The sequence below is a fragment of the Vipera berus genome (assembly GCF_964194415.1).
Source record: "Vipera berus genome assembly, chromosome: 1".
NCBI lineage: Eukaryota > Metazoa > Chordata > Lepidosauria > Squamata > Viperidae > Vipera > Vipera berus.
In genome coordinates this window covers 360,640,366-360,649,338 of record NC_138202.1, presented here as the reverse complement: position 1 = coordinate 360,649,338, position 8,973 = coordinate 360,640,366, and positions in this window count along the sequence as shown.

Genomic DNA, 8,973 nt, shown 5'->3' with positions numbered 1-8,973 from the left:
CCTGCGACGTGATCTGTGATATCATCAAACATCCACATCTGCCTATCCCAGGTCCTTGGGAAGGACACGATAGGTAGACAAAAATGCCAAATTCAGTCTGAACATCTGGCTGACTGTGCCATGATCATTAATAACAACAACAACAACAATTGGAAGGGACCTTGGAGGTCATCTAGTCCAAGCCCCTGCTCAGGCAGGAAACCCTAGACCACTTCTGACAAATGGCTGTCCGGTCTCTTCTTAAAAACTTCCGGTGTTGGAGCATTCAGAGCTTCTGGAGGCAGGTTGTTCCACTGGTTAATTGTTCTAGCTGTCAGGAAGCTTCTGCTAGGTTGCTTCTCTCCTTTGTGTCTATCCCTTGCTTCTTGTCCAGGCTTCTGGTGCTTTGGAGAAGAGCTTGACTGCCTCTTCTTTGGGGCAGCCCCTGAGAGATTGGAAGACTGCTATCATGTCCCCCTCGTCCTTCTCTAATGGAAACTTTAAACAATACCAAGGTGGTTTCCCATTCTCACGGTGTCCTTGGCAAATGTGGAGGTTTGCAGAACAAAAGCTATAAGGCACGGGTGTCAAACTCGCTGCGTCATATACTGCGACATATTGTGACTTTTTTTGCATTGCCGGAGCTGGGGTGGGTGCGTCCTTCGTATGATGGAACCAGCCCGTGGGCCGGCAGTTTGACACCCCTGCTGTAAGGGAAAGGTCTCTTGGCTTCAAGCATTTTATAGTCTAAACCAGTGTTTTTCAACTTTAGCAACTCTAAGATGGGTGGACTACAGTTCCCAGAATTCCCTAGTCAGTCATACTTTTTAAGATTTGTGGACTGCAACTTCAACCATGCTGGCTGGGGAATTCTGGGAGTTGAAGTCCACCCATCTTAAGAGTTACCAAGGTTGAGAAACACCAGCCTTGACTATTCTTTATGAATGGACTTCAACTCCCAGTATCCTTTGCAATCACCATGCTGGGTGGGGAATTCTGGGAGTTGAAGTCCACCCATCTTAAGAGTTACCAAGGTTGAGAAACACCAGCCTTGACTATTCTTTATGAATGGACTTCAACTCCCAGTATCCTTTGCAATCACCATGCTGGGTGGGGAATTCTGGGAGTTGAAGTCCACCCATCTTAAGAGTTACCAAGGTTGAGAAACACCAGCCTTGACTATTCTTTATGAATGGACTTCAACTCCCAGTATCCTTTGCAATCACCATGCTGGGTGGGGAATTCTGGGAGTTGAAGTCCACCCATCTTAAGAGTTACCAAGGTTGAGAAACACCAGCCTTGACTATTCTTTATGAATGGACTTCAACTCCCAGTATCCTTTGCAATCACCATGCTGGGTGGGGAATTCTGGGAGTTGAAGTCCACCCATCTTAAGAGTTACCAAGGTTGAGAAACACCAGCCTTGACTATTCTTTATGAATGGACTTCAACTCCCAGTATCCTTTGCAATCACCATGCTGGGTGGGGAATTCTGGGAGTTGAAGTCCACCCATCTTAAGAGTTACCAAGGTTGAGAAACACCAGCCTTGACTATTCTTTATGAATGGACTTCAACTCCCAGTATCCTTTGCAATGACCATGCTGGGTGGGGAATTCTGGGAGTTGAAGTCCACCCATCCTCAGGTTGGCAAAGTTTGGAAACACTGAACTAAAGCAATTCTAATAGTCAGAGGTTTTCAAGAAATCAAACTTAAGTATTGTCTGCAATGTGATTTGTTTTTTTAAAAAAATATCAGAAAAGGCAAAAATGTTTCCTCTTTCTTGGGCTTCCTCACTGAACGCTCTCAGGCAGATCCTTCGGCCTGATATCCTCTGCAAAAAAAATAATAATTAAAATCTAAAAATGAGTGGTTTCTTTCGCTGTTCTGCTCTGCAGCAAGAAAAATCGACACTGGGTTTTTAAAATTCTCACAAAGTCACTTCTCCAATTAGCTTAACCCTTCGCCTTCTTTTAATTGGCCCTTTTTTAATTCTCACTTTTTTTTAATCTGCTACACATTGCAGCACCTCTGTAGACACCACAGGCTAAATGAAAAATAAATAAATACACAAATTAAATTTTCTACACTTTTCTTGCCCTTTAAGACCCGTGGTCATTTTCTTGGATTATGAGAGCAGGCAGAAACAGCTAGTCCTCAAACTATGACAATTCGTTTAGCGGCCATTTGAAGTGACAGCAACCCTGGAAAAAGTCACTCATAGCTGGTCCTCACACTTACGGCCGTTGCAGCATCCCCATGTGGCCACATGATCAAAATTCAGACCCTTGGCAACAGCCTCACATTTACAACAATCGCACTCTCCTGGAGTCACGGGGTCACCGTTTGTAACCTTCCCAGCCTGCTTCAGACAAACAAAGTCAGTGGGGGGAGGTGAGCTGGATTCGCTTAACGACCATGTGATTTATTTAGCGACTGCAGTGATTCACTTAACAACCGTAGCAAATAAAAGCTGTAAAATCAGGCGTGACTTACTTAGCAATCGCCTTGCTTGGCAATGAAAATTCTGGTCCCCGCTGTGGTCCAAAGTTGAGGACCTGTAATTGAAAATATTCATCCTATTTGAATAGAACAGAGCTGGAAGGGACCTTGGAGGTCTTCTAGTCCAGCCCCCTGCTTGAGCAGGAGAGCCTATGCCATCCCAGACAAGTGACTGTCTAGCCTCTTTTAAAAAATCTCCAATGATGGAGGATGGAGTGCCCACGATTTCTGGTGGCAGGCTGTTCCACTGGTTAATTGTCCTCCCTGTCAGGAAGTTTCTCCTTAATATCTTCTTCTTCTTCTTCTTCTTCTTCTTCTTCTTCTTCTTCTTCTTCTCCTTCTCCTTCTCCTTCTCCTTCTCCTCCTCCTCCTCCTCCTCCTCCTCCTCCTCCTCCTATTTATGCCACTGGGATCCAAAACCAAGTTTCCGCATGCCAAGCATAATATCATGGTCCTTCAAAATTCACACCTTGTTACTTGTATCTTACGATTAATATTGTTTTATTTAGTATCATAGTATGATTTATTTTGATTGCTTATTTAGTATCCTATGAACTATCCCTGAATGTTGTAACTTATGATTTATGTTGATTGGATTTTATGATTATAACCCTGATCGATCACTTGTTGCTCGTATGTACAATGACAGCTTATGCACCGGAGACAAATTCCTGGGGTGTCTAATCACGTTTGGCCAATAAAAGAATTCCATTCTTATTCCATTCCATTCTATTCCTATTCCTATTCCTAATTCTATTCCTATTCCATATTCTATTCTATTCTATTCTATTCTATTCTATTCTATTCTATTCTATTCTATTCTATTCTATTCTATTTTAATTCTATTCTATTCTATTTTAATTCTATTCTATTCTATTCTGTATTCTGTATTCTGTATTCTGTATTCTGTATTCTCTATTCTACTCTATTCTGTTCTGTTCCGTTCCATTCCATTCTGTATTCTACTCTATTCTGTATTGTATTGTATTGTATTGTATTGTATTCTAATTCTGTATTCTCTATTCTATTCTATTCTATTCTATTCTATTCTATTCTATTCTATTCTATTCTATTCTATTCTATTCTATTCTATTCTATTCTATTCTATTCTCTATTCTGTTCTGTTCTGTTTTGTTCCATTCTGTATTCTACTCTATTCTGTATTGTATTGTATTGCATTGCATTGCATTGCATTGCATTGCATTGCATTGCATTGCATTGCATTGCATTGCATTGTATTGCATTGCATTGTATTGTATTGTATTGTATTGTATTGTATTGTATTCCATTCCATTCCATTCCATTCCATTCCATTCCATTCCATTCCATTCTATTCTATTCTATTCTTCTACCCTGACTGTTCTTTAGAAGGCCAGATCCTGAAGTGGAAACTCAAATCCTTTGGCCACCTAATGAGAAGGAAGGACTCACTGGAGAAGAGCCTCATGCTGGGAAAGGTGGAGGGCAAGAGAAGAAGGGGACGACAGAGAAGGAGGTGGCTGGATGGAGTCACTGAAGCAGTAGGCGTGAGCTTAAATGGACTCCAGAAGATGGTGGAGGACAGGAAGGCCTGGAGGAACGTTGTCCATGGGGTCGCGATGGGTCGGACATGACTTCACAGCTAACAACAACATCCTATTTGCAATAAAGTTTCTATTCTATTCTATTCATTCTGTTCTGTTCCATTCCATTCCATCCCATTCCGTTCTAATTCTTATTCTAAATTTTCTATTCATTCTATCTTCTCTCTATCCATCCACCCATATCTATCCATATCTATCTATCTATCTATCTATCTATCTATCTATCTATCTATCTATCTATCTATCTATCTATCATCTATTTTTATCCATCCATCCATCCATGTCTGTTTGTCTATCTATCATCTATTTTTATCCATCCATCCATATCTATCCATGTCTGTCTGTCTGTCTGTCTATCTATCTATCTATCTATCTATCTATCTATCTATCTATCATCTATTTTTATCCATCCATCCATATCTATCCATGTCTCTCTGTCTATCTATCTATCTATCTGTTTATCATCTATTTTTATCCATCCATCCATATCTATCCATGTCTGTCTGTCTATCTATTTTTATCCATCCATCCATGTCTATCTATCATCTATTTTTATCCATCCATCCATATCTAGCCATATCTAGCCATGTCTAGCCATGTCTGTCTGTCTGTCTGTCTATCTATCTATCTATCTATCTATCTATCTATCTATCTATCTATCTATCTATCTATCTATCTATCTATCTATCTATCTAATCCATCCATCCATATCTATCCATGTCTGTCTGTCTGTCTGTCTATCTATCATCTATTTTTATCCATCCATCCATATCTATCCATGTCTGTCTGTCTGTCTGTCTGTCTGTCTAACTATCTATCTATCTATCTATCTATCTATCTATCTATCTATCTATCTATCTATCTATCTATCTATCTATCTATCTATCTATCTATAGGTTTCATCTCTTCCTGGGAGTGTCTTCTCCCATTGAAAAGCAACTGGGAGAGGTTTTGAGGGAGATGGGCAGTTTAGAACTAGGAAGTAAAAATAAAAATAAACAGCTAGCTCGCCATTCCGAATTGCCCACTCCACCTCTGCACCAGGGAACAGTTATTTCCCTAGATAGGAGGAGCTTGGCCAATGGTGCTGAACCGGTCTGGATCTCGTGAAACTGATCTCTGGGGGGGTGGGGTGTCCCTTTGATGGGGTGACGTTCCCCAACAGAGCCTCAACAGGGTTCCCACTTGTGGGGGGGGGGAAGGAGGTGGACTGGAGTTTTCAACCCCCTCCCTCCTTTTTTCCCCCTTGGTGATTGGAATCGCTGCTGTGCTGTTGTTTAAATTAAAGCAAAATAGCTCATTCATTTATTTCTGGAGACTTCAAACAGATGTGTGGCTGCATTATTAACACCCAAAGAGATGGAAAATGCTAGTGTCATTTCAGGTCACTGTTTAATTTTGCTATATATATATATAGCAGATAAAGGTTATGACTGACTGATGAGAACATAAAGAGTTCGAAATGATCATCTCAGCCTCCCAAAATTCTTTATTAGCAATTTGAATAATTTGCACAAATAATGAGCTGTCATAGTTGACTATATCCTGTGGATAAGCCTTGAGACAGGCCAAAGCAGGAATGAAAGAGTTAATTAGCAAGGTACATTCAAAAAGCCTTGACAAATACTTAACACACATTTGCCTTGCCTCCTAGCTAATAAAAAGAGAGAAAGATATATATATTATATATATATATATATATATATATATATATATATATATATATATAGTGTGTGTGTGTGTGTGTGTGTGTGTGTGTGTGTGTGTAAATTACTAACAAAGAATTAAAGGGAAACTGAGATGCATTTCTGACTCCTTAGTCGTCATCAGTCAGCTATACCCTTCTGAGATTCGAACCTGGGCAGAATGGTATAGCTGACTGATGACGACTAAGGAGTCAGAAATGCATCTCAGTTTCCCTTTAATTCTTTGTTAGTAATTTACACAAATATATGAATTGTCCGGTGTGACTACTGCCTGTTTGATAGCCTTCAAGATAGGCTGAAAACAGGAAATAAAGATTTGCCCCATGTTTGGGGCCTAGCAAGGTAATCTAAATAGTTAACATTTGAAACATATATATATATATATATATATATATATATATATATATATATATATATATATATATATATATATATATATATATATATATATATATATATATATATATATATATATATATATATATATATATATATATATATATATATATATATATATATATATATATATATATATATATATATATATATATATATATATATATATATATATATATATAATTGTGGTAAGCCAGAATCTGTCTTACTTTCATTGCCTGGGTTTGCAGCACACATACCTGTGGTTAATTAAACCTGGTTTACTCAACCTAATTTTCTGGGTTTGGATGACATGTTCTTTTTTTTTTCTTCTCACATTTCCTTGGAATGAAAAAGAAAATCAGCGAAGAACCAAAAATGACTTTAATGCTGCAATTTACCTTCAATTTTAAAAGAAGCAAATAAATAAAGCCAAGATAAAGTTATCTTGCTTAAAATTCAATCAGAACAGAGCAGGAAGGGACCTTGGAGGTCTTCTAGTCCAACCCCCACGCTCAAGCAGGAGACCCTATCCCAGGGGTAGGCAACCTCGGCTCTTTTATGACTCGTGGACTTCAACTCCCAGAATTCCTGAGCCAGCATGGCTCAGCTTGGAAACCTCTCCCTTTCTCCTCAGCAATGCTGGCTCAGGAATTCTGGGAGTTGAAGTCCACGAATCATCAAAGAGCCAAGGTTACCTACCCCTGCCCTATCCCATTTCAGACAAGTAACTGTCCAATCTCTGGTGGCAAGCTGTTCCGCTGGTTAATTGTCCTCACTGTTAGGAAGTTTTTCCTTAATTCCAGGTTGCTTCTCTCTTGGATCAGTTTCCCACCGTCGTTTCTTGTCCTGGTGTTTTGGAGAATAAGTTGATCGCTCTCTTCTTTGTGGCAGCCTCTCAAATATTGGAATGCTGCTATCATGTCCCCCCATTTCTGCTTTTCTCTTTTCTAACTCCTAAAGTTTATGTAAATCCTCTTCCTTCCCCCCTTGTACTTTTTAATAATGGCTGTCATTTTTATTGACTTAGGTGTTGACAACTTGCATATTGATTGATTGATTGATTATATTTATATGCCGCCCTTCCCCCTAAGGACTCAGGGTGGCTCACAACAATAAAAACTAAAAAAGAACATGAAAATGCAAAATTTTAAAAAGAATTAATCAATGGTAGTTTAACAGAAGCTTGTAAAATTGAAAAGGTTGTCCGCTGTTGCCATTATTGTTTGTTTTAACATTGGAAATATTGTGGATCAAGATACATGAATCAAAGAAAATAAAGGGAATTAAAATTAAAGATCAAGATTATAGATTGAAAGCGTTTGCGGATGACTTGGTTATTACATTAAGTCAACCAACTCAATCGGTTATAGATTTAATGGAAATAATTTAATAGTACAAACCAAGCACAGATTTGTCCTTCTCTTATATATACAGGGAGACTTTGACTTAAAACAATTCATTTAGTGACTGTTCAGAGTTACGATGACACTGGAAAAAGTGACTTACGACCATTTTTCACACTTAACGACTGTTGCAGCATCCCCCCCCGGTCACGTGATCAAAATTCAGACTTTGGAAACGGACTCATATTTATGACGGTTGGGGTGTCCCGCGGTCACGTGATCTCCTTTGGCGACCTTTTTTTTCTATCTGCCGTGCACAATTCTTGACATTTTTTCCCCAATACTTTTATTAAGGATTATTATTCCCTGCGGCTGGCTGGGGAATTCTGGGAGTTGAAGTCCACACATTTTAAAGCTGTAATTTACCTCAGGATGAGTTACAGTTCCCGTGTCTCCAGTTTCGTACAATTATCCAAGGTGGATAATACGAGAGAATAAAAGAATAAGTTGTTTTGTGGGGGGGGTTGGTACTGATTCCAATGCTTTTTACCGTTCTTATTGCGTTAATGTGGTTGTTAAAAGTTTTAATTGTAATATATGCTTTGAATTTTGAGCTGCCCAGACTCCTTTGCTTAGAAAGGTGGCTACAGAAATTAAATAAACACACATAAGTAAATAAATACACACAAAATTGACCTTTGTTGTCTTACCGGCCTCACTAGATGCCGAAAAGAAATTAATGTCCCATTCTTTAAGATAGCGTTTCAACCTTGGCCCTTTTAAGATGGGTGGAAGTCCACCCATCTTAAAAGAGATCAAGGTTGCAAAATGTTGTTTGAAGATGATCCTTCCCTAATCCATGAAAACAGAACACAGAAACTCATTATTCCGAAGTCTGAGTGAATGATTAATGTCAATTTGAGATTAACACCCGTTGGATTCTTCTAAATTGGATTACTGTCTTAGCAGCCTTAACTGATTCCTCCAAAGCCTCTAACAACGGAGGGTATTTCAATGCCAGCAATGGCATTTGTCCAATCTAGGGGGCTGCCTAGCTAGCTACTTGGTGGCTTGGTGTGGGTCGTGGCTTGGCCCCAGATGTAAATGTAGGCAGTATGCAGTGTCTTAAATTTTAATTATTCTTGTCTTATGGAAGTATATGAAGGGAAGGGAAGGGAAGGGAAGGGAAGGGAAGGGAAGGGAAGGGAAGAGAAGAGAAGAGAAGAGAAGAGAAGAGAAGAGAAGAGAAGAGAAGAGAAGAGAAGAGAAGAGAAGAGTAGCAGAATATCGGCACTTACCTAATCGAAGCCAAGAACTGAATTCCCCTCCCCTGGACACCTAGTATCAAAGCACAATTCCCTCCTGCAATTAACTGTCATAAATCACATTCCCCAATTAGCGTGAAGCGCTGGCTTCCTCTCCAGCTCTCCAGCCCGCCAATTCTTTTATCAGCTCTGGGCTCAGTAACCTTGATTCTCACGCT